The sequence below is a fragment of the Vombatus ursinus genome, unplaced genomic scaffold, assembly GCF_900497805.2.
Source record: "Vombatus ursinus unplaced genomic scaffold, bare-nosed wombat genome assembly UNPS02014775.1, whole genome shotgun sequence".
NCBI lineage: Eukaryota > Metazoa > Chordata > Mammalia > Diprotodontia > Vombatidae > Vombatus > Vombatus ursinus.
In genome coordinates this window covers 9515725-9541650 of record NW_020954553.1, presented here as the reverse complement: position 1 = coordinate 9541650, position 25926 = coordinate 9515725, and the positions used below count along the sequence as shown (strand labels likewise).

The 25926-nt window shown below is 44.3% G+C and overlaps 1 long non-coding RNA gene across 1 annotated transcript; it reads left to right on the top strand.

Moving 5' to 3' along the window:
• Positions 1 to 409: 409 nt before the first annotated feature.
• LOC114044929 lies at positions 410 to 24843 on the top strand. Its single transcript, XR_003569312.1, has 3 exons — positions 410 to 601; positions 21328 to 21438; positions 24771 to 24843. It is a non-coding gene; the product is annotated as an uncharacterized LOC114044929 (long non-coding RNA).
• The last annotated feature ends 1083 nt before the right edge of the window (positions 24844 to 25926 follow it).

The window sequence follows — 25926 nt, the reverse complement described above, 5'->3', positions numbered from 1 at the left end:
AGAAGGGAAGCTTGAAATCTATACCACAACTCTTTCATTTGACTGATGAGGAAACTGAGGTCCAGACTGGAATCATTGGATTGAGCTGGGAGAGACTGGTCCAATGCCATTATTTTCTAGATGACTGTCCAGAATGCCTATGGCTTGCCCCAAGGTCACATAACTATTTAAGGACAGACTGGAGACCAGTAGTTAGGTCTTCTGACCCCTCAACAATCAGGTGCTTTTCACTGAAGTAGACACTGACTAGCTTACCCTTTGAGGAAAGTCATTGTTTGCCTTAGTTATCTCAACTACAAAATGGGGATAAAAATAGCACCTACCTCCCAGGGTTTCTGTGAGGATCAAATAAGACAATATTTGTAAAACACTTAGCATAGGGTGGTAGAAATGGCAAGAAGAACTCAAGACAGAGATGAGGAAAGAAGCTTAGAGAGGATCCAGGGACCGATTGGCAGCAAGGTGGTAAAAAGGTGAAAAAGAAGAATCAGTCAGAAAGGAGTTAGAGATTTTGGACCCTGGGTGGGTGATGGAGAGGACAGTGGAGTCATCTACAGAAACTGGGAAATCAAGAGACAGAGTTGGTATAGAAAGGAGGAAGGTGAGTTTGGTTTCCAATCTGTTGAATTTGAGGGAAAGTAGAATATCTCAGCCAAAAGACCCTAGTGGGGCACAGGACTGGCATTGGGGAGAGAGGTCAAAGCTGAAGATATGGGATTTTGGAGTCATCTGCATGAGGAGTTTTCAGAGGTAGTGAGCTCCCTGTCTCTGGAGCCGAGACTGGATGAGCCCTGGTCTAAGATGTTATAGTGGGGATTCCTATTCAGGTATGCATTGGATCAGGTGAGTGAATGTATTTTTTTAAAAACATTTTTTAATGCCTACTATGTGCCAGGCACACTAAAATATAAAAGTGCCCTCAAGAAGTCTGTGTTCTAATACGAGGAGACAATACATAGGCGGCCAGTGGTGGCGGGTGAGAGGTTTGGTGAGTCCCAAGTATGGCAAGTGGAGATCCAGGGCAGTTAATTCTCACACTCTTTGCAGAAGCAAGGGTGGGTACTATTGATCTGATTACTATTCTTAGAGCAAGAAGTAGGAAGTAGGGGTGGGGAATGGAGGGAAAGCATGGTCTGGAGCCAGCTAGAGATAGAGTTAGAGATAAACTTTCTTCCTCCTCTATTCCCTGTGTCCAGGGAAATGAGGCAGGCAAATGAGGGTGGTGATGTCAAAACCATTGTTTCCTCCATTCTCCCTGCCTGTTTGTCTATCTGTAAAATGAGAGAGCTGGAATTTTAGGTTCTAAGACTTTATGATTCTAGGTGAAAGTTGAAGCTGTAAGAATGGATGGAGATTCTGGAAGGAAGGAAGGGAGGGAGAGAAGGGGAAAAAAAGAGGAAGAGAGAGACAGAGAGAGAAAACAGAGAGATAGAGAAAACAGCAGAGAGGTGAGAGAGAGGAAAGAGAAGAGAGAAGAAAGAGAAAGGGCAGGAAAGAAAAGAAGGAGAGAGGGAGGGAGGGAGAAAGAAGAGAAAAGGAGGGAGAGGAAGGGAAAAGGAAGAGGAGAGGGAGAAGGAGGGAGAGGGGAAGGGGCTGAAGACAAAGGAGGAGAGCCTGGAGCCAGAGAAGGAACAGTCAGAAAAAAAAGGAGGGGAGTCCAAAGTGTACAATATAGTTATTTCTTCCATGCCCCTTTCTCTGTTCTGAGCATTGTCTCTACTTTGCCCACACTTCTTTCTGTCCATTAGTTATTTTGCCTCTGCATATCTTTGTACCCTAAGGGGCTGTGTCTCCCTTCTCAGACTGGGGAGCACCCTGAGGGCAGGGTCTCCACCATCAAAGAAGCCCCCAACCAGGGCAGGGACCATGCCTGTTTCCCTCTGACTATCTCTAATGTCCAGCCCCAGGCTGTACTGGGGACACTCAGGAATGAATTCCCAGCCCATTCCCTGCCATAACCCCAGACACAGCTGGCATGGATCAGGAGTGGAGATGTATCCCCGACTGGGTGCAAACCAGGCTGAACATGGAGCCTACAGGGCTTTGCCATAGGGCAGTGACATCCAGAGGGGGTGAGCTTCCTTTATCCCCAGAAGGTTGCATTTCCTTCCTATGCAGACCACTGTTTTTGAGCCTTGATTCAAGGCTCCCCACTTCTCTTCTGGGGACCAGGGTTAGGGACCTCCCCCTCCTGGTATAATTGTAAGGACTGTCTTAGGTAGCTAGGTGGTGCAGTGGATAGAGCACTGGATCTGGAGTCAGGAATAACTGAGTTTAGATGTTGTCTCAGACACTAATTAGTTGTATGGCCTTGGGCAAGAAAATGTAATTCTCTGTTTCCTCATCTGTAAATTTGGAGTAATAGCACCTTCTTCCCAACATTGTGAATATCAGATGAGATATCTGGCTAGATATTATTAGTCTGTACCACCACCACATTCCTTCCCCCAACTGTTTATTGATGCCTTTTTCATTAATACCACAGTCATTTCTGGATATACACCTACCCTCCTCTCTCCTCCACTTCACCCCCCATTAAGCAAAACCAATGAACCCGACAACCTCATCTGACATTTGCAGCATTCTACACCTGTGGTCTCCCACCAGTTCAAGGAAAGGAGAGAAATGCATTTCCATATCTCTTCCCAGAGGCCAAAAATGGTTATCGTAGTTACCGTGGCATTTGGCTATGTTGTATTGTTCTTTGCGTTTTTATTATTGTAGTCATTCTATCCTTCTGGGTGTTTTTGCCCCAGGTTAAAAAAAATTCCTTTGAGACTAGGACGTAGCTTATTCAGTTGTCCAATTTTCACTGACCTCATCCTGGGAAGACAAATCTCAAAGATCTCTGTCTAGCTTTATTCTTAGGATGGAAGGCATTTTAGGAAGGAGACTATCTAATCTGACTCAAAAGAAACATTCATGCTTCATAATATATGTAGGTGCTTTTACTGCCTTACAGAAATGCATAATGAGTACCACTCCAAGAGGCTTTCAAAGGCATGCTCAATAACCCAAGGGCAAGGCTTGGGTTATTCAGTTAGGTCTGAGGACCTCCTGAGGGGTGGGGGTCAGGGGGCGCAGTCCTGGTCCCTCCAGATGTCCCTGCCATGGAATTCCCTGGGCTTACCTCCTGGCTCATTCACCTGGGAGTACCAGTTATTTAAGGAGATCTGGGCTGTAATTCCACTGCTGGCTTGCCACAATCCCTACCCCCCCCCCCAGACCTTGGTGGTCAATATTACCAATTGCTACAAATGTCAGCGGGGTTCCTGTAGCTGGCACTCCTAAATGGGATAAAAATGTAGCCCACTCACTCCCACTCTCTCCGTCTCCAATTTCACCAAGGCAGGTGCTGGCCCCGGGGTCTCTTCCATTACACAACTGGTTGATATTTTCAGGCTGAACTGCTGCTTCTCATGCTATCATTGGCTGCTCTGCTGAACCCCTACCCCCACCAAACACACGAGAACACACATTGCTGCTGGGGTACATACCCCTGCTGGAGTTGCTGTCTATATTGCTTCCCATAATGCCACCTCTTCTGGGCTTGGAGGTCATCTCGCCCACCAGTCTACCAACTACAGAAGAACAACAGGGAACCACGGGGCCTCTTTAGCCAAAGCAGTGTTCAGTTGGAAGAGCCCTGGATCAGAGGACTTGAGTTCAAATTTGATCTCAGTTCCTTCCTACTTCTGTGATCTTTTGGAAATCACTTTTCCAAGTCTCAGTTTCCTCATCACATAGTGACTGATTAACTCAGTAAAGAACTGATTTGACTGACCCTGTTAACTAGAGGGTTCAGACTAGATGATTTCTCTGGTCCCTTTCGGCTATGCATCCATGATTCTATTCTTAGGTGATTACCTCCAGACCACTCCATCTTCTCCTCCACTGGGATGTGATGATCTCCATAGTGCTCAACTCTTATCTCCTGAATAGCCTTTGTGAATGAGCATCACTCCTGTCAGTCCCCCTTCCCCCCCACCCCATTCCCATGCAAGCTCACTGACCCACTTGTAAGACAGTCCCTTGAAAGTGCCCAGCTGAGGGCCAACCCTGAGGATTGATTTACTGACTCAGTAAAGGACTGACTTGACCAACCGGCTGAGCCAGGAAATGAATGATTGAGCCAATGAATGAGCACATGGGTGTGAAAGTGAGCTAGTGAGGGAATGAATGAATGAATGGTTGGAGTGAGCGAGTGAATAATTGACTAAGTCCTGCCAATGCTACCTTCTCTATTGCTCTCATCCATTCCCACCTTTACCCTCATGTATCTCCCATCCCATTCCAGACCCTGATCACCTCTTGCTTGCCCAATTATAATTGCTCCCTAATTGGTCTTCCTGCCTCAAGTCTCTCCTCTCTGTTCCGATCTATTTTTTACCCAAGTGCTAAAATAACCTAACCTTCTTTGGACACTGGAGGTGGTCCCTCCCAGGCTGGAAATTCAGCAGCTACTCATGGCCCAATCCCCATGCTGATCTGCACAGAAACTTTGACCTGCTCTGTTTCCCAATGACCTGGGCTGATTCACTCCTCAGACAGCCCGGTGGCCCATACTCGGGGACTCACCTTATTGGTGCCACACAGTACAGACCCCAGATCAGCTTTAGCCCTACCAAGGTTCAGACCTTCCCAGTTCAAATGATCCACCAGGCTCAACCTCCCCAGTAGGAGAGATTACTAGCATGTGCTACCCCCTCCCCTCAATAATCTTCCTAAAGCGTGTCTGACCTTTTCACAATCTTGGGTGGCTTGTTGTTGGCCAGGGGACAAAACACACATTCCCAGACTGAGTATTTAAGGCCCTCCGCCACCTAACTCTAACCAATCTTTCCAGGAGAATTTTGCTTTACTCCATTTCATGCACTCTGTTCCAGCCAAATGAAATTACTTGCTGTTCCCTGATTTTGTCTTGTGCTTTCCTTCCTCCGTGAATTCACACAGTCCACTGTCTCCCATCTGCCTTGCCCAGAATTTGCTCTCCTAATCTCCCCCTGATGAAGTCCTTCTCTTTCTCTAACGAGACTCAGCTCAGGCGGTACATCCTCCATGAAGCTTCCTGCGGTCCTCCTCTTCTCTTCAAATTTCTCCCAGTTGTTTCCTCTTCTTTTCAATCACCCTCTGCTTGGTAGGATGTTGTAGTGGAGAGATAGCTAGACTTGGAGTCTTAAAGATCTGGATTTGAATCCTACCTCCAATATTTACAGTTTGTGACCCTGGTTAAGTCACTTTCATACTCCTGGGCCTTGGTTTCCCTATCTGTAAAACAAGGGTGGTAGCAGGAGAGGATTAGGGGAGGAGAGGTGGACCAGAAGGTCTTTGAGGTTCCTTCCAACACTGGCGCTTGGATTCTATGGTAACAGGTGCTCCAATAGAGTATCTCCCACGGGTCTGTAAGCTCCTTGAGGGCAGGAGCTTCATAGCTTGGCAACTTTGTATCCCAGACACCAAGCAAGATAACCATGTATATAATAGGTGCTTAATAAATGTATATCAAATTGACTTGAGAAAGTGGCTAAGCGACTGAAAGAGAGGCTTGCCTCCTTTCCTCTCTCCATGACTGCTGGCCTTCTCCAAGGTTCTGTCTTTGGTCCTATGCTCTGTTCCATCTCTACTATCTCTCTTAGCAATCTCCCTCCCTCAGGCAGCTTCGGCTCTCACACGTTTCTGTGGACCCTTCTCCTAAACTCCAGACTCACATCTCTAACTGCCTAACTGTCAAATGATCATGGAGCTGGACGGGACCTCGGGCTTCATCTTGTCCAGCCCCCTCATTTTATAGACATCTTTACCTGGATGTCCCACAATGATCTCAAATTCAATACACCCCAAACTGAAGAAATTATCTCCACCCACCCACCCAAACTGGCTCTTCCTGAAATCCCTCTTTCTCCCTGTGGCATCCTTACCATTTACCCAGGCTCCCATGTTCAGGAACCTCTCAAAATTCAGGTGATTTTTTACTCCTTTCCACCACCTTTTCTATCCCATCAGTTACCAAGTCCTGTAAGTTCTACCTCAGAAATCTCCCTAGCATTCATTCCCTTCCCTTTAATCCCACAGCCTCCAAACTAGTACAGGCTCTCAGTTGCCACCCAAATGGATAATTTCAAGAGTTTCCTTAGATAGGTTTTACCACCTCGGCTTTCTACATTATCTTCCTCACATCATGTCAGTTCTCTGCTTAGAAATCTCCAATGGTTCCCTATTACCTTTGCAATATGAGGCCCTCCAGAGGGAAAAAGTAGAGATATATAGTACTACTGGTATAAACTGGGACTGTTCTACTTTTCCAGCCTTAACTCATACTATTTAATTCAATTCATAGTCTCACAGAGCAGCAAGGAATCTCAGAGGCTATTGAGATTAGCTTCCTCATTTTTTTTAATTTAAAAAATTTTTTTTTGTTTTTTTTTTGTTGTTGTTGTTAGGCAATAGAGTTAAGTGACTTGCCCAGTGTCACACAGCTAGTAAGTGTTATGTGTCTAAGACTGGATTTGAATTCAGGTCCTCCTGAATCCAGGGCCAGTGCTCTATCCACTGCGCCACCTAGCTGCCCCCAGCTTCCTCATTTTACAGATGAGGAAACTGAGACCCAGGAAATTGAATAACTTGATCAAGGTCATTTAGGCAATGAGCAATAAAGGTGCCATGCTTTTCAATTTATTAAGTGCCTACTAGGTCCAAGGGAAGAGGGAACAAGTATTTATTAAGTGCCTATTATGTGCAGGGCATTGTACAAAACATTTTGCAAATATTATCTCAGTTGATCCTTGCAACAATACTAGGAGGTAGTTGCTATTATTATCCCTCTTTTGCCACTGAGGAAACTGAGTCAGACTTGCTCAAGGTCATGAAACCAGTGAGTGTCTGATGCAGGATTTGAACTTGGGTCTTCCTGACTATAGACCTAGTGTTTTGTCCACTGTGCCACTTAGTTGTCCAAGATAATGTGCTGTGCATTGAGGATACAAAGAAAAAAAAGCCATGTGTCTCTCTCCACCCCCACCCAGAAACTTACATTCTACCACACATGTGTCAGTGATATGAAGTGTATGCAGATAAGTATATACAAAATGATTTGAGGAGGAAGAGAAAATCATGGAAGTCTTTATGGAAGGAACGACGAACTAAGCCTTGAAGGAAGATAGGATTCTATGAGATGGAGGTGAAGAGGAAGAGCATTCTGGGTGTGGGGACAAGTTATGCAGAGATAGGTAGAATGAGACAGAATGCTGAGCTTGGACACATGGAGTCCAAACTCAACTACCTGGTGTCCTGAAATGTGTTTTTTATCGACCCATTTCCTGGTTTTTTCCCAAAGTGCTTCCTATATTGGGAATGCCCCTCTTCCTTTTCTTCCCCCTTTGAATAGGAATACCAGTGATATTTTCATCACTTGTGCTGACTGAAGTTGAGGCAGCATGGATGGTGGATGGGGGCTTGGCTGGAGAGCCATGAACACTTCAGTTCAAGAGCTGCATCTAAGAAGGACGAATAGCATTCCCCAATTGATAAATAGTCCAAAGATGTGAATAGGCAGTTTTCAGAGGAAGAAATCAAAGCTATCTATAGTCATATGAAAAATGAGCCAAATCACTACTGATTAGAGAAATGTAAATTAAAACAATTCTAAGGTACCAGCTCATACCTATCAGAGTGGCTAATATGACAAAAAAGAAAAATGTTGGATGTTGGAGGGGATATGGGAAAATTGGGACGCTAATGCACTCCTGGTGAAGTTGTGAACTGGTCCAACCATTCTGCAGACTACTATGCCCAAAGGACTATAAAACTGTGCATACCCTTTGACCCAACAATACCATTACTAGGTCTATAGGCCAAAGAGAATAAAGAAAAGGGTAAATGACCCATATGTATAAAAATATCTATAGCAGCTCTTTTTTTTGTGGTGGCAAAGAATTAGAAATGGAGAGGATGCCCATCAATTGAGGAATGGCTGAACAAGTTGTGGTATATGAATGTAATGGAATACGATTGTGCTATAAGAAATGAGTAGCAGGATAGTTTCAGAAAAACCTGAGAAGACTTACACGAACTAATCCAAAGTGAAGTGAATAGAGCCAGATCATTGTACATAGTAACAGCAATATTGTAAGGATGATCAACTGTGAATAACTTAGCTATTTTCAGCAATACAATAATACAAGATACTTCTGAAAGACTTATAATGAAAAATGCTATCCATCTTCAGAGAAAGGACTAATGGAGTCTGAATGCAGATCAAAACTTTTTTTAACTTTCTTTTTCTTGTTTTTGGTCTGTGTTCTCTTTTGCCACATGGCTAATATGAAAATGTTTTGCATGACTGAACATGTATAATCTTTATCTAAGTGCTTGCCTTCTCAAGGACAAGAAAGGGGATCGAGAGAACTTGTAACTCAAAAATTATATATAAAAAAGAATGTTAAAAATTGTTTTTACATGTAATTGAGAAAAAAATTAAAAATTCTTTAAAACCAAAAAGGACTAGTAAAAGTGTATTTGCTTAGTATCATGCAAATCTAATCAAAAGAACTTTAAATGGAAAAGGGAAGGGAAGGAAGCAAACTGCTCAAGTGTGCCTAGCAAGTCAGGCACCATAGAGACCACCAGATACTATAGAAAGAATAATGGTGAGGTACTCAGAAATTCACAGGAAACAGATGCAGCAATAAAGAAATGAGTCAGCAATAAAACCTGGGTCCTCCAATGTCTATACATAAATCTATTAGGTATGGGAAACAAGCCAGGTAAACTAGAGGTTAAGATCCTGATATGTGGAAGTAAATTCCCTCTAACAGATATTGCTGAAACATGATGGGATAAGACACATGAATGGAATCTGGTCTGAAAAAAATATGCTTTATCTGAGGGGAGTAAGATAGGCAAAAGAGGGTGGGAGCAGGGTAGCATATACAGTACACAATTTACTCAGGTGAGCTAATCCAGAACCAGAGAGCAAGCCAGGTAGAGGCCATTTGGGTGAGGAATACCAGTGGCAGAGACAGAAGTTAGAACGTCATTGTCAACAAATGCAGACTCCTAGACAGAAAGAAGAACCAGATGAGTTCAGAAAACAGATTCGAGCCTACCATAGAGGCATGAAATTGTAGGGATGTTCTCATTGTTATTGGCTAGATGTTTTCAATCATGTCAGACTCTCCGTGATCCCTTTTTGGGGGGAGGTGGTTCTTGGCAAAAGATACTGGAGTGTTTTGTCATTTCCTTCTCCAGCTCATTTTACAGACGAGGAAACTGAGGCAAATAGAGTCACATAATTAGTAAGTGTCTGAGGACAGATTTGAACTCAGGAAGATTCATCTTCCTGGCTCCAGGCCTGGCACTTGATCCACTTAGCAGCCCCATTGACTCTTTCTGCCCAAATCAGTGGCTTCACCATTTACTCATCCTCCTGCGGCCAAAATTCTGGTTATTTTTGATTCCTCTTTCTACCACCTTTCCTATCCAATCAGTTATCAAGTCTTATCTAGTCAATCTTAGTAATTTCTCTGGCATGCATTCCCTCAAAATCAGAGAAATTCTTGACTTTCCCTAATGATAATGTCATCCTTTTAAAGATAGAGGAAGGCATCCACATGGCACAGAGCTTGGTTTTGGAGCCAGATAGGCCTGAATTCTAATGCTGCCTCTGATACGTACTCTTTAGGGCAAGTTACCTAACTTCTCAATCTTCTAAGCAGCTCTCCAAGACCATAAGCTTTGGGGAAGGTGCAGATTGGCATTAATAAAGGGAGTTCCTCACTGGGACCTCCTAATGACAATTGAAAGCACAGGTCTAGTAAAAAAATAAAAGTAGAGGAACCAGCAAAGGGAAATTCTATTCTGGGTGTGATTCTCAACGACAGGGTAGAATGGGTTGTTGGAGTGGAAATGGTTGGAACATTGGGATGGAGGTGGGAGGTGGGGAGGAGTGATTGGAACCCTGGGATTAGGGTGGGGGAATGATGACTCCATCTTAGATTTCTGATACAGGAGAGAAAAGTCAGGTATAGTGTGATATGCACCCTAAACTTGGAGAGAATTCATTTCAAGGTTCAAATAAAGAACAGTCAGGCTTCCATTGGACAAAAATTCTACTGGGAGAGTCAGCCTAGGAGGAGTGGGTAGTGTTCAAGAATAAAATTTGGCTGGAAGAAGAAACAAATCCCCTTTGAAGAAAGAGAAGCAAATGTCCACTGAGGCTGAGGAGGGTGACCAGGGAACTCATTGGTCAACTTAGACCTTACAAAGCTACATGTGGATATCAGAAGGGAGGGCAGGGGGGCAGTGCTAGCTCTCTGCTGAGACGACAAGCTGGGGAATAGGGCTCAGTCCTGGACACTACAGTTTAGGAAGAGGATGGCATGCAGAGGAGGGGGGATGGAGAAGGACCTTCATTACATGTCACAAGAGGATCAGTGAAAGAAATTAGGGATTTAGGTTAGAGAAAAGAAAACTTAAGGGGTGTGTGTGTGTGTGTGTGTGTGTGTGTGTGTGTGTGTGTGTGTGTGTATGTGTGTGTCTTGGGAGGTGGGGGCGAGACAATTGTCTTCAAGTATTTAGAGGGCAAATATAGGGAAAGAGACTTGTTCTGTCTGTCTCCAGGAGTCAGAACTAGGAGCAGTGGATGGAATGTGAGGGCAGAGACTATTCAGCTTTTTGTCTCGATATCCTAAGTGCTTGACACATAGTAGGTGCTTAATAAATGCGAGTTGATTGGATGCTACCAAGGGGAAAATTTCTCCTTGATGTCAGGAAACACTCCCTAACAATGAATTGTCCCAAAGCAGAGTGTGTTCCTAAGGGAACACAAGAGTTCCACCTCCCTGGAAGCCTTTAAACAAAGGCTGGATGGCCTCTTGTCAGTTATATTGTAGATAGGATATGATTAAGTTGAAGAGGACTCTCATTCAGATGCAGGAACGTTGGACTCCGTGGACTTTGAGGTCCCTCCCAACTCTAATGATCCTGGCTTCCACAAAATGCTGTGCTTAGACCGGGGGCTTTACAAGATCAGGAACAGGGACCACATCCCCAGCTGCTGTGTCCTCCCAAAAGGACCTTATCTATTCATCTGGCATATATCTTGTCTATACTTATCCATTGGAATGGAAACTCCTGGAGGACAGAAACTTTCATCTGCTTTTGTCTTTGCATCCTCAACACTTAGCACAATGTCTGCCACTTAGCATTGACGCTGCTTGTTGATTGACTGATCTTAAACCTTGTGTTTTTCAAGGCTCTGCGTACAGGGCCCAGCACACAGTAGGTGCTTAATAAATGTTTTTTAAATTGTATCAAATGAATAAGTGAGCAAATGAACAACGATAGGATTTTTTTAAGGGGAAGGGTCCGGTTAGCCCAATTCTCCCCTATTATAGACAGGGAAACTAAGTCTTAACATGAAGGGGCTACTCGGAGACTCCATAGCTAGCAAATAGCAGAGTTGGGGTTAGAGCTCAGGCTCTCTGACTCCAGATTCAGTCTTCTTTACATTGTTCCTAAGGAATGAGTGAGTAAGGGGATGAATGAACTGTACTTGGAGATGACTTAAGAACTAAAGGACACAGGAGATCACAGGCCCTGGGGACCGGCTCAGGCAGCAAGCAAGATGTCTCAGATGGGAAGGGAGAAGAGACAGGCTTCTTCCCACCCTCAACACAAAAACAAAGAGCTTAGAGGAGGGAGAAACTGTAAGGGGCCAGAGGAGAGACCTCCCTGCCCTTCCTTTCTCTCTGCTCCCCTGCCTGTATCACACCAAAGATCTGAATGGAGCCCCTTGGGGTTTTTAGGCAATGACTGGTAACCTTGTCCGTAAGACTGTCCCAGGGAGAGTCTGCCCCATCCTAACCTTTTCGCTTTCCTGCCAAATGCCCCGCCCCAAGCTAGAGCTCTCCTGGCCAAAGGCTAGAGCCAAGGCTGAACTGGGCCAGCTGGACATGGTGCTTGGAGTTGGTGGCTTCTCAGCTCCTAGAAGGGATTTATCTTGGGCCATTGCATCTGGGATGGTCAGGGTATGGGAGTCTGTGGAGGCCAGCCTGGAGACACTGCTGCTCAGCTGTGAGAGCAGTGCCAGCTTTTGCAGATCTTGCTTAGGGGGAGATGAGAGATATCTCCCATGGATTACCTCCTGAGCCTGCCAGGGCTCTCCCTGGCCCAGCCCAGAAGGGCCTCAGGGAACTGGGCCTGGCTTGGCCAAAAATCTCCCAGCCAGCTTTGTACCCACTCCTAGGAAAGGTCTTTTTGGCTCCTTAGGCTTCTCAGGGAGGATGTTTGTAAGCTGAAGGGTTCTCTAGCCCAGGATTTCCTAACCTCCAGGCCCGAACCATGGAGGGCCCTCAGGGCACAGCACTTTCCACATAAGGGCTCTTCTGGGTCACTTATTAATAATCACCTCTCCTATAAGTCCCTCCTTTACCCACTTCAACCTCCTCCTCTCCAGAATTTCCCCCTCTTCCCTCTTTCTCTCTTTTTTCTTGACTTTCAACCTCTATCTTCTCCCTTCTCCCCAACTCCTTTTCCTCCTCCAATTCAACTAACATTTTTTTAAATAACTGGAACATAGTCAGTCAACAGTCAACAAGCATTTATTAAGCACCTACTATGTGTCAGGTACTGAAAACTATATGATGGAAAGGTCACTAGACGTGGAGTCAGAAGACCTGGGTTTAAATCTGATTTTGCAATTTATTAGCTGTGTGACTCTGGAAAACTCATTTAACTTTTCTGAGTCTTCCCTTTCTTACTTGTGAAATGGGGATAACTATACTTGTGTAACAGACCTCAGAGGGTTACTGAGAGGCTCAGAGGAGATAAAGACCATAAGGTTTTTAGAGCTAAAAGGACCTTGGAAATCATTTAGCCCAACCCCCTTGGTTTTTTTTTCTTTTTCTTTTCTTTTCTTTTCTTTTGTTTTTTTATTTACAAATAATGAAACTGAAGCCCAGAGAGGAGAAGGGACGGACTTGCCCAACCAAGGTCATGCAGATGGCAAAGTATGGGCTTGAGCTCAGGTCTCCTGAACTCCTTGTCCAAGGCTTTCTCCTCTATATCACAACTTCCTTCTCTGTCCAAGGTCTTGTGCTCAGCCTGTGGGAGATAGGAAGATGTTGACATGGAAAAAAACCCTGGATTTGGAGTCAGAGGACCTGGACTTAAATCATAGCTCTGTTACTTCTGTGCCTCAGTTTCCTCATTTATAAAATCAGGGCCTACAATAAATGGCTCCTACAGTCCCTTCCAGCTCCAAATCCTACGATCTTCTAAAACAAGACAGAGTCCCTGCTCTCAGGATGGTGTCCAAGTTTGGCTTAAATACTGATGAGGACCTCAATGCTATCCAACCACACCGGTCTTCTTGCTGTTCCATATTCCATGGACATCCCTCTCCAAGCCTTCAAACTGATTATCTTCCATGCCTGGAATCCACTCTGTCTTTACTTCCACTGCTTGGAATCTTTCTTTCCCTTCAAAACCCAGCCTAAGTGCCATTGTCCACATGAAACCTTTCCTGATCCTCCACATCCTCCAATTACCTTGTATTTATTTTTTATAGACTTGCATTTCTCATTCAGGGTGAGGGATGGTAGGTGGACAAGCAGAGCATTCGAATGATACCTTCAAGATGGCCAGGGAAACCTGGAGCATATTGGATGGACCACGTTGGTCAGATCTCCTGTGGCAAACTGACTGGTGGAGATAGATAAGAGTCACCACACAGAATGGGCAGGCATGGATGGGCTTGTGATCTGCATGACCTGCCTCATTGGAGGCAATTCCCAACTTGATGACATCACAGAGACCTCTGAGTATTTGGATATTGAGGCAACTCAAAGTCACTTTTGTGTTAGTATCCCCAATTCCCAGCATAGTCTCTGGCACAAAATAGGTGCCTAATAAATGCTTGTTGATCAGCTGGTTGATTTACAACCTCCTGAGGCAGAGTTCCCTGAAGGTATCTGATTGTATTGGTCTAAAGGAGCCCAAAGAATATAACTCTAAGCAGGACCTTTGGCTAGACTCCTTCAGACAGACATTTACAGGTATATGTAAGGAGTCAAAGGTGTGCCAGGGGATTGGGGGTAAAGGGCTTCCTCTACTTCCAACTCCTTGTCCTTGTGCAAACGCTGCCACATGTACTTCCACCATCTCTGTCATCCTCCTTAGCCTTCACCACCCCCAATCTGAACCTTGGACTCTGCCCATGGGACACTGGGATCTGATAAGTTAGCTTTCTCCTTCTAGTGCCCAGAACCAGGCATTCATGGCACTTCTCAGCCATCTCCACATCAGGTCCCTGAACATAACCCAGTCCACTTTTATGTCTCTTAAGCATTGTTCCCCTCTTCCCTCCCACTAGAATGTAAGCTCCTTGAGGTCAGGAACTGTCTTACTTTGCATATGTAGCCACCAGTGTATCTATGGATACCATGCATCTATGGTGCCTGGAACATAGGAAGCCGTTAAATACTTCATTCATTCTGTCTTTCACACATCCACAGAGCTCCACAAATCCAGCTCTGGGCTGGGCAGCCCTGTTTCCTCATCCTCGTCCTCACTGATTTGCCTTGAATCATTCTGGGAATTGGAAAGATAAGATTGGATCAAAGATTGCTCCAAGAAGCATCCCCAGGGCTACCTTCTCTAACATCTGGATGCCATTAGAGGAAGAAATGGTGATGACAAAGAACTCCAAACAGTGGTAGTTTATCAGTGGTGATCACAGGTAGCTGGGGGTGTGGACAGGATGGAGTCAATGGGGCTAAGTATGGTGACAAGAGTTAAAGGTCAGACTTGGACATGCTTCCTGGATTACCAGAGTCAATATCAGATGGTTTGGGCCACACTGGCTGAAGCACACTCTCCGAGAACCACTGGGTTCTCTTCCGACTGTAAATCCTATAATCCTAAGAGGCAGATTGAAATCCTATTTAAGGAAACCCTTCCCAACAATCAAAACTTTCAAAAAGGGGCATAGGTTGCCTCCGGGCATAGTTCTCCATCACGGTGGTTCTTCAAGTAGAGACTGGATGGACGCCCATGTGTTAGGCATGTTATCAGAGAGTTTTCTGTTGAGGTCAAAGTGGGACTAGCTGACTTTGGAATGCCTCCCAGCTCACAGATGCTGTAATTCTTCCACTCTTGTTTTCTCAGAGAAGAACTCTCAGGATTAAATACATTGGAGGATCATGGAACATTTCTATTTGACATAGGGGTAGCTACATTAGCATATCTTGATTCCAGCAAGGTATTTGATGAAGTCTCTCAGGGGTGTGCTGGAGCCAGTTCTAATTGACTCTTGAGAGCTGATTGTTAAATGTTCTGTGTGACCATTTACTCAATGGAAATCAGCAAACACTACAAATTAGGGCTTGTTTTGTTGTTTTGTTGTTTGTCTAGACTTAAGAAATCAATAGGGGATATGTTAATAATGCAAATTAAAGAAATGTGTGCTGTGCATACATCCCCCCTTCCTCCTCCAGAGGGCTGGTTTTTAAACATTTACCAGCACACCACTGCTCATGATTGATCCTTCTGGAAAAGAGAGAGAGTTGTGCACTAGATGAGAATGCCTAAGTGGTTTTTTGTTGTATAGATTTTACACTTACATATATGTGTGTGTGTGTGTGTGTGTGTGTGTGTATTGTTTTCTTCCAATAAAGTGGAAACTCCCTGAAGGCAGTAGTGACCACACAGTTCTTGGCACATACGGTATGTGCTTGACAAAATATGTGGTGAATGAATGAGTGGACTGACCAACCCTACCCCAAAATGTCTTGATTAATGTCCCACCTCCAAATCTGTAGAGAGGTTTCTAGATGTCAGCCATATGGCTCAGCTTGGGTTCTCTTCTATTGAACATTTTTCATCAATGAATTGGATAGTGATGCAAAGGATGTGCTTATCAAAGATATGAAGGCCAGAAGGGAGAGCCAACAAGTTGGATAACAGAACAAAGAGTAAGAATGATCAAAACAGGCTGGAAATATGGAGCCAAAGCCATCAAGATGCCACATGCTGAAAAACTTCGAAGATAATAATAATAATCATAGCTAGTTTTTATATAGTAACTTCAAGACTTACAAAACTTAATAATTTAAAAACTTTAAATGCTTAAAAAGCTTAAGTTTTAATAGTTTAAAATTGTGCTAACACTGCTGGAACACCCCTTATTGTCTAATTTTATCCTCACAACCACCCTGGGAGGTAGGTGTTATTATTATCCCTATTTTACAGATGAGGAAACTGAGGTAGAGAGAGCATAAGTGACTTGCCCAGGGTTACACAGCTAATAAGAGTCTGAAGCTGGATTTGAACTCAAGTCTTTCTGACTCCATCTACTAGGCCACCTAGCTACCTTAACCAGGGCAGCTAAATCAAAGACCCTCCTGTCCTCTCTAGACAGGTGTCCATGAATTGCTGTGGTTGGAAAAAAACAACATCTCTCAGCAGGCAGCCTTATGGTGACAAGCACCCCTGAGTTCTGTTCAGGAGACAAGTGTAAATATGTCACCTGGCCCATCCCAAAAACCATTCCACCCTGGGATACCTGCTAAAATTTCTCTTCAGTTGGTTAACTTTCTTTGCATAATTTTCTTGAATTTCTTTTTTTCCCTAATTTTCCCTTGATCTCTCTTACTTGATTTTTGAATTCTTTTTTAAGTTCTTCCAAGAACTCTTTTTGGGTTGTGACCATTTACATTACTCTTTGGGGTAGGAATGACTTTCTTTTTAACCTATCTTTCTCTGAATTTGAACCCAGATCTTCTTTTACACCATAATAGCTATTTATGATATACCTATAATATACTAGCCTCTTTTTCCTTTGCTTATTCATTTTCATTTTGTTTTATTTTATTTTTAGCAGCTTATTATTGTAATCAGGTTTTAATCCCGAGTTGTGGGTAATGTTGCCTCAGGCCTTAGCTCCTCCTTACTGTTATTTTCCGAATTCTGTCTGGGAGCTCAACCTCAGGGAGTCCTCTCCTCCCCCAAGCCGCAGCTGTATGCCTACTGAGCCTAGGTTTAGACATGCGAATGCTGTTCAGGACTGAGAGTGGGCTGTCGAGGGGGGGGGAGATAATGCTGGCCAGCAATGCATGGGAATAAGGGGGTGCAGTTAATGACCACAGAAACACTCTGAGCCAACAGTGTGACCCCAACAGCCCAAACAGCTCAGTGAACCTTAGGCAGCATTCATGAAAAGCCTACTGTCCAGACTCCAGAGAATAATAGGCCCATTGTGTTTCCCTCTGGTCAGGCCCTATCTGGAATAATGTGTCCAGGGTCACTGACAAGCCAGAGCTGGAGTCCAGAGGAGGGTGACCAGGATGGGGAGGGGACTAGAGAACACGCCATCTGAGGATTGGAGCCTGGAGGATTGGAGCCTGAAGGATTGGAGCAGGTTTAGCCTTAGAAAAAACAGTCTCAGTAGGGAAAACATGATGTCTTCAGGTGTCTAAAGAGCTGTTGTAGAAAAAAGGGATTATTCTGATTTTGTTTAGTCCTAGGTGAATAGAAACAATGCGTAGATATTATGGGAAGGTAGATTTGGGTTCAAAAAAAGGAAAAACCTGTCTGGAGAGGAGGATGGTGCAGTGGATAGAGTGAGGGGCTCCTAGCCTCAGCCTCAGACCCTTATTAGCTATGTAACCCTGGGCAAGTCACTTATGCTCTCTCTACCTCAGTTTCCTCATCTGTAAAATAGGGAGAATAATAGTACCTACCTCCCAGGGTGGTTGTGAGGAAAAAATGAAACAATAAGGGAAGTTCCAAAAGTCTTAGTACATTTTTAAACTATTAGAACTAGTGAAGCAGCTAGCTGGGTTCCAATGTTTCTTCTACCACCTCTTAACTGTATCAACCAACAAGTACTTATTTAGGGCCTGCTGTGTGCCAGGTCAGGGCAGCTAGTTGGTACAATGGATAAAACACCAGACCTGGAGTCAGGAAAATCTGAGTTCAAATCCAACCTCAGACAAGTACTAGCTGTATGACCCTGAGCAAGTCACTTACCCCCTTATTTGCCTCAGTTTCTCATCTGTAAAATGGGGACACACTGGAGAAGTAAATGGCAAACCACTCCAGTATTTTTAAAGGTTAAGAACCACTGACTTAGACCATAGAGCTGGGAGGGACTTTTTTTGTTTGTTTTTGCTTTTTGGTGAGGCAATCGGGGTTAAATGACTTGGTCAGGGTCACATAGCTAGTAAGAAGTGTCAAGCGTCAGGCCAGATTTGAACTCAGGTCCTCCTGACTCCAAGGCTGGAGCTCTATCCTCTTCGCCACCTAGCTGCCCCCCATCCACTCCAGTATCTTTGCCAAGAAAACTCCATGGAGGGTCAAGAAGAGTCAGACACAACTGAAAACGACTGAACACCACCAACAACATGTACCAGGCACTGAAAAAATACTGAGGATACAAAGAGATTATATTCTAATAGGAAAAAAAAATATGTAGATACATGCAGACCCTGGGCAAGTGACCAAACCTTTCTGAGCCTCAGCTTGCTCATCTGTAAAATGGGCACAATAATATCTGTAGCACTAGCCTCCGTGGCTATTGTGAGGCTCAAAGGGAGACCTCCATAAAAGGTGCCTGGAAAACTTTAAAGCACGCGAATGCTGGGAATCATTAGCTCAACGGCTTTATTCAGAAGAGGCTTTGTTTAGTCTTGATCACTTTTCTAACTCTTTCTTCCAGGATCCTTTCCCTTCTTGTTGAAGTCTTCAGTGATGTCCTTCCCCCTCCCCTCCCCCTCCCACTCCCCTGCCCCCACCTAAGCCCATCCCAGGAGCAGACAATACAACAGTGAACAAGATTTCAGACTAGAGGTCATCTAATTCAGCTCTACAAAGGAAGAAACTGAGGCAGAGAGACAGAGAGACAGAGACAGAGAGAGAGACAGAGAGACAGAGACAGAGAGATCAAGAGAGACAGAAACAGAGACAGACAGAGACAGAGAGAGAGAGAGAAAGACAGAGAGAAAGAGAGAGAGAGAAAAGAGATTTGGCCATGGTTACGCAGACTCTAAAGTAACCCAGCCGAAATGAGAACCCAGGGTTTCTGACTCTGAATCTAGGGCTCTGGGGCCAACACCACGACCATTTCCTTCGTCACTTGATTCCCATTTCTGTTTTCCTGGCCCAGGATCAGCCTGTGTTATTCCTGTCCATGTCTTATCTCTCCTACTGAAGTGTGGTCTCCCTGGGTGCAGGCAAAGACTGGGTCTTATTCATCTTTCTGTGGCTTCACATCTAGAGGACCTTCACATAGTAGGTGTTCCCTGAATATTTGTTGAATGAATGAAAGGATAATCCAGAGGGAATGTCTGGGATGCCTTCAATTCAGCCTAATTTAACAAAGGGGGTATTAAGCACCTGCTGTGTGTAGGACACAGTACTGGGCACTGGTGAGAGACAACAGATCTTCCAATCAGCTTTTATTAAAGCACCTACTGTGAGCCAGGCACTGAGGATAGAAATACGAAAGTGCCCTCAAGGAAATTAATAAGGAGATACAACACAAATATAGTGTGGTGGCCAGGGAAGCAAGCTTTGGGTTTGGTACTCACACTCACAGGGATTGTGAGGAGGGTTATATGGTGATTAGTTGTCATGGCCTTTCTAGCAGCTTTCGGAGTATAGATTTTATTATTGTTTCTAGAGTGAGAGACGGAAGCGGGGAGGGGATGGAATGTGTAGCAGCAAGGCACATGTCACATGGCAAAATACCTGAGCTGAACAGGTCCTGCTGTCTGGCTGGATGGGTAGATGGATGGATGGGTGGAATGTGAAGCATGGACTGGCACACTCAACTTAGCTAAAACAGAGTCACGCTCCTCTAGGGCTCGTGGTCCAGTTGAGGAAAGTGATACAGGCTAGATGGTCAATGTGCATGTAGACGGTAGGCCAGCCAGACCGATGAATAACCATGAGTACAGCCAGTGATGCCAGAGGAATTCTCCCAACCTCTGTGTTTAGCCTCAACTGACCTACTCAGGACTGATGCAGTTGCATAGGACTCCACTTGCTTTGACTAACTGAGTATGCCTGTCTCATGATAGCTCACCTTCTGGGAGCAGTGAAGAGTGCGTTTATGTTTTCAGGAGGTTGGCCTTGGAGCAGATGCTCATAGCTTCTTATAGCCTTCTCCTATGAGGGAATATGTCTTACGTGGTTTGCACATGAATAAACACTAGCATTTATATGGGGCTTTAAGGTGTGCAAAGTGTTTTACAAATATATCTCACTTCATCCCCACAACAACTCTGGGAGGTAGGTGCTTTTATTATCCCCATTTTATAGATGAGGAAACTGAGGCAGACAGAGGTTAAGTATCTTGCCCAGGGTCACATAACTAGTAAATGTAGTTAGGCTGGATTTGAACTTCCTGACCTAGCTTCCTTCATTATCAACAAAACAACTCAATAACAATGACTGACAGTTATATATCTCTTTCAAGTTTACAGAACACTTGGCATATGTTCTCTTATTTCAGCTTCACAAACTAGGTAGGGAGGCAACATGATATGGGGTGTGTGTGTATATATATATGTATGTATATATGTATATGTATATGTGTGCATAGATATAGATACATGTATGTATGTATGTATGTGTGTATACACATACACATACACATACATGAGTAGTTAGCTGGTGCAATGGATAGAAAGCCAGACCTGGAGTCAGGAAGACTCATTGTCATGAGTTCAAATCTGGTTAGTTGTGCGATCCTGGGCAAGTCACTTAACCCTGTTTGCCTCAGCTTCCTCATTGTAAAATTAGCTGGAGAAGGAAATGGCAAACCACTCCAGTATCTTTGCCAAGAAAACCCCAGATGGGATCATGAAGAACAAAGAGTTGGACACAATGGAAACAACTCAACAAAAACAATATGTGTATGTATGTGTGTGTGTGTGTGTGTGTGTGTGTGTGTGTGTGTGTGTGATAGACAGTCCTTGATCTCAAGGAACTCCTAGTCTAATGGAGGAGACAACATGCAAACAACTATGTATGAAGAAGATAAATGTATATTTTGTATACGTGTGTGTATATACATAGATATAATACGCCTACATATATACACACATGTATATATGTGTGTACATACATAGATACATACATACACATATCCTTTCCGTCTATCCCAGTGCCTGGCACATAGCAGACACAAAATAAGTGCTTGATGAAAATCCTGTTAGTCCAACAATGGAATGTTATGAAATGGTCAGCTCATAAGGCTTCAAGCACAGAATGGAGGATATCCATCTGTCAGGGTCCTTACAAAGGGCATTCCTTCATTGTTTGCAGGTAAACCCTCTCCGGGATCCTTTCCACTTCTAAGATTTAGGATCCTCAGTGAAGCTGCAGATACACCAAAGGATTCCTGACAACTTCATGCCCAGTTTCTTATGCCAGGAGGTACCTGAGAGCTGTGATTGGGGTTCTTCTTTTCTCCACTTTCCTTCTTGGGGAATCTCATCAGTTTCTATCAATTCAATTAGCATCTCTATGCAGTTGACTCCCGAACCTGCATGTCTAGCACTCTTTTCTGAACCTCCAATTCCCCATCTCTCACTGCCCGCTAGGTATCTCCATCTGGTGTCCCATAGGTATCTTATTTTCAGCACGCCCAAAAAAACAAACTTATCGTATTCTCCCTTAATTCAACCCCCTGCTCCATTTTTATTGAATGCACCACCATCGTTCTGGTCACCCATATCTCCCTCACTCCCAAGTCTTTCCTCTCCCTCCTTTCCCCTGTCCCACATACATAACCAATTGCTAAACCTTGTTGATTCTCAACATCTTTTGCAGCCTTCTCTCCACTCATACCATAACTACATGGTCCAGGCCCTTTTCAGTTCTAGCCAGGATTATTGCAATAGCCCCCTGATTGGTTCCCTGCTTTTCCAACTCATCCTCTACACAGCTTTCAAATTGATATTCCTAAAGCTCAGGTATGATCATGTCACTCCTTCCTGCTCCAAGAAGTGGCTGCCCCTTGCCTCTGAGACAAACTAGAAACTCCTCTGTCTGAAGTTTTGCCCAATGGATGCTTCTACTTCCTTGCACCTAGTGAGATCCTCTGCAGTCTGGATTCAGACCCCATTATTCGCCTGAAACTGCTCTCTGCAATCTCTAAAAGCCTTTTCTCAATCCCCACATTTCTGGAACTCTGCTATCTTGGACGCTGCTGATTGTCCTTTTCTCTTTGTTACTCTCATCTCTAGGTTTTGGTGACGCTGCTCATTCCTGGTCCTCCTCCTAACTGTCTGATTTTTCAGGCCACTCTGCTGGATCTTCACTCAGGTTATGCCCATAGGCCTTGTCCTGGGCCTTCTTCTCATCTGCCTCTCCAGGGGTGGGGAACCTGCGGGCCTCGAGGCCCTTGGGTTTGGCCTTTTGACTGAGTACAAGTTTCACAGAACAAATCCTTTTATTAAGGGGATTTGTTCTGTGAAGTATTGATTCAATCAAAGGGCTGCACTTGAGGACCTACAGAGCCACACGTGGCTTTGAGGCTGCTGGTTCCCCACCCCTGCATACTATTTCAGTTGGTAACCTCATCAGTTCCCATGAATTCAACTGTCGTCTCTAAGCTGACGATTCTCAGATCTATTTATCCAGCCCTGACCTCTCTTCTGACCTCCAGTCTCTAATCTCCAACTGTGAAGGACGAACAACAATAACAACAACAATCTCCAACTGTTTATTGGGCAGTTGGAACTGGATATCTTGTAGACATTTTAAACTAACATGTTTAATACTGAACTCATTATCTTTTCCCCAATACCTCCTCTCTTCCTAAGGTTCTTGTTACTGTTGAGGGTACCACCATCCTCCTAGGCTCTCAACCTAGGTGTCATTCTTGACTTCTCTCTCTGTCTCTCTGTCTCTCTCTGTCTCTGTCTCTCCCCTCTCTCCAATATCCAATCATTTGCCAAGCCCTGCTATTTCTATTTTCATAACTTCTCATATATATCTCCCCTTCTCTTCTTTGACACTGTCACTACCCAAGTCTAACTCTTCATCGCCTCACACTTGGATTATTCCAATATCCTGTTGGTTGGCCTCTCCACCTCAAGTCTCTCTGCACTTTAGTTCATTCTCCACTCAGCTGTCAAATTAATCTTCCTAAATCACAAGTCTGACCATGTTACCCTCCTAGTCAATAAACTCCAGTGGCTGCCTATTGCCTCCGGAATCAAAAATAAAACCCTCTGTTTGACTTTTAAAGCTGTTTATGACCTGACCCCTCTTCAAGTCTTCTTATACCTTACTTCTCTCTCTCTCTCCACTCCCCTCCACCATCCCCAGCTCCCATCACACACATACTCTGTGATTCAGCAATATCGGCCTCCTTGCTGGTCCTTACACATAATACTCCATCTCCTGACTCTTAAATGTTTTCCCTGGTTCTCCTCCAGGCCTGGACTACTCTCCTTCCTCATCTCTGCGCTCTACTTTCTCTGGCTTCCCTTAAGACTCAGTTTGAACTCCACCTACTTCAAGGAGCCTTTCCTGATTCCCCTTAATGTTAGTGCCTTCCCTCTGAGGATTATCTCCAACTTATCCTGCCTATATCTTGTTTGCACCTAGTTGTTTGCATGTTGTCTCTCATCAAGTCTTCCTCAATCCTCATTCTCCTTGACCTTGATCACTCCTCCTTGATCAGTCTCTTCTCCTAGATACTCTCTTCTCTCTAGGTTTTCAGGACACCACCCTCTCCTGGTTCTCTTACTCATCTAACTGTTCCTTCTCTATCTCCTTTGCTGGATCCTCCAACAGATAACAGCCTCTAATCTCAGGGTTTTGTCATTCTTCTCTTCTGTTGTTATTGCTATCCTACTTCACTTGGTGATCTCATTAGCTCCCTTAGATTTAATTACCACCTCTTAGTGATGATTTTCAAATCTATCGATCCCACCCCAACCTCTCTGTTGACCTCCAATCTTACATCTCCAACTACCTTTCAGGCATCTCCAACTTGGTGTCTAAAATGGAATTTATTTTTTCCTCTAAACTTTCCCCCTCCCAACTCCCCTATGACTATACAGGGCAATACTACCCCAGTCCCTCAGGCTCCCAACCTAGGAGTCATCCTGGACTCCTCACTATGTCTCAACCCCCTCCCCCCATATCCAAGCTGTTGCTAACTTCAGGGAGGGGATGTCATGATATGCAAGTGAATCAGATCCAGTGCCACTGGCCTCCTGCATGATCCACGAACAGACTGAAGGCATTTTCATTGTCTGTCCGCCATGTCTGGAATACTCCCTTCTCCACTCCAGCCACCGACCTCTCAGGCTTCTTTCCTTTAAGTCCCGATTAAAATCCCACCTTCTAAACAAAGACTTTCTCAACTTCTCTTAATTCCAACACCTTCCCTCTGTTAATTATTTCCTATTTATCCTGTATATGGCTTGCTTTGTATATATTTATTTGCACATTGTCTCCTTTATTAGACTGTAAGGCCCTTGAGGGCAGGGACTGTCTTTTGCCTCTCTTTGTATCCCTGGCAGTTAGCGCATGTAGTAGATGCTTAATCAGTCCTTTTGGACTGACTGACTACCTCTGTCCCACATTCCTGGAATGTTCCTTCCCTTTACCTCTTGGAACCCCTTGACCCGTTAAAAGCTCCACTCAAATGCCACTTTCTTTAAAGGACCTTTCCCCTTCCCCAATCTCGTTGTACTTATCTTGTATATCCCCATGTTTACTTTGTTTCGCTTTTGTTTCTGTCTGCCCAGGGTCTGGCATCATTCATGGAACATAGAAGTACGAGGCTGCAGTATAATAAATTCTTCTTGGTTGACCTCGTAAGGCTCTATCCTCTGAGTCAATGTTTCTTCTAGTGTTCTCCAATGGATGAGATTAAGGATTAGGTAAGGAGGAATGGGACACCTTCAGAGCTAAGAAAATTATAGAAATGTAGCAGCTGTCCTGGGTGTTCAGAAGAAGGTGGGCACTCCGAGTGCCCACTCCTCCCTCCACCCTTCATTTTACAGACAAGAAAACTGAGGCTCAAATAGGGGAGGTATTGCCAGATACCACAGGACTAATAAGTGACAGAGATTGGACTCACATTCAGGCCTCTTGACCCAGCCCAACCCCCCAGACTCCTTCACAGATGTCTCAGTCCCTACTAAATGATGGCCAAGGACACAGCTATCATACCAGCAACTGTTTCCTTTTGGAGTAGGGGAGGGGGCTAAGTGGGGATAGAAATGGGCCAACCTGCGTGTGAGTGATCTGTGCAGAGTAAAATGCAGTTACCTCAGCTCAGCTGGGCCAGTCTTTAGGGCAGCCCCTGAGAGCCCTTACAAGAGGTACACAGGAGCTGGCTTATTCAGGGGGCTGGCAAATAGTCCTTACCTCCTCAGACTGTTCTGAAACTCAAGTTAGACAATCTATGTAAAGTTCTTTGAACAACTAAATCATTGCATACATTCTCGAGGTTATTAATTTTTCAAAATAGATCTCTTTCGATATCTGTTGTTTTGATGTTGCCTAGATCTTCCCTCCACCCCCATAACAAAGATGTGATTGTTTTTATCAGTATGCTTTAACATTTAATCAGACTATAAAACAGCAAAAGCACCCAGAAGTCTCTTGTTCAGACTTCAGATCTCTTTCTAAATCTCCAGTTTGGGGATAGTCGTTTCAGACCAGGGATTTGATTTTATAAACATGTTAATTAGGATGGTTTTGCACCAGTTCTTTAATAAGTAAGTTCAGTCTTCTAGTTCCCCAGAGCTATAATTGCCCTCCCTCTCACTCCCCCCATTATCTCTAATTTCCATATAGTGTCCCTCAACGAATTTAAACTCCTAGGGGACAGGGGCCCTTTCACTCCCTCTCTTATTATCACGTAAAAGCCTATTTCCATATAATATCCCCCATCAG